Source organism: Tupaia chinensis, unplaced genomic scaffold (assembly GCF_000334495.1).
Source record: "Tupaia chinensis unplaced genomic scaffold, TupChi_1.0 Scaffold000422_1, whole genome shotgun sequence".
NCBI classification, from domain to species: domain Eukaryota; kingdom Metazoa; phylum Chordata; class Mammalia; order Scandentia; family Tupaiidae; genus Tupaia; species Tupaia belangeri.
In genome coordinates this window covers 1,622,872-1,623,458 of record NW_006159927.1, presented here as the reverse complement: position 1 = coordinate 1,623,458, position 587 = coordinate 1,622,872, and positions in this window count along the sequence as shown.

The window sequence follows — 587 nt, the reverse complement described above, 5'->3', positions numbered from 1 at the left end:
AGAAAGCGAGAAATCACCCCCCAGGGGGGATGGTCACGCCGCAATCCCTTCTCCTCCATTCTCCTCTCGGGATCTTGGGCACGCACGCACACGCGCCCGGCGTGAGTTTTAAGCCACCGGGTCCGGGACACGAACCGCGGTCGACCACGTGGGAGTCCAGCGACATAGCCATTACGCTAACTGCTGGTTCCCTAAAATATTGCAATTCTTGCTCAGTTTCAGAAGGTGGAGAGGGCCACTGTCACATTGGGGAACTCTCCTTTCAGGCACCTTCATCTTGTCATCTCCTTAGCTTTCTTCCCTGCTGGCCTTTTCAAAGGTCATAGAGGAATGCTCCGTTAAACCTCGACTTGCGTATCACAGGCGACTACATTTGGGATAGAAGATTTAAGAAGGTTTTGTTATACTTTTAAAGAACTTGAAATTGGAGTCCAGGTAGTTTCAGTAACTTGTCAGCAACTGAAACACTGTTGGAAAGTGAGCACCTTCTGGTGCTGACGGGTTTGTGTAGGCAGGATTCAGTGGTAACGGCAAACATTTGAGTTCTTACTGCGTCTCTAGCACTAGACATAGGTATTACTCCTCCA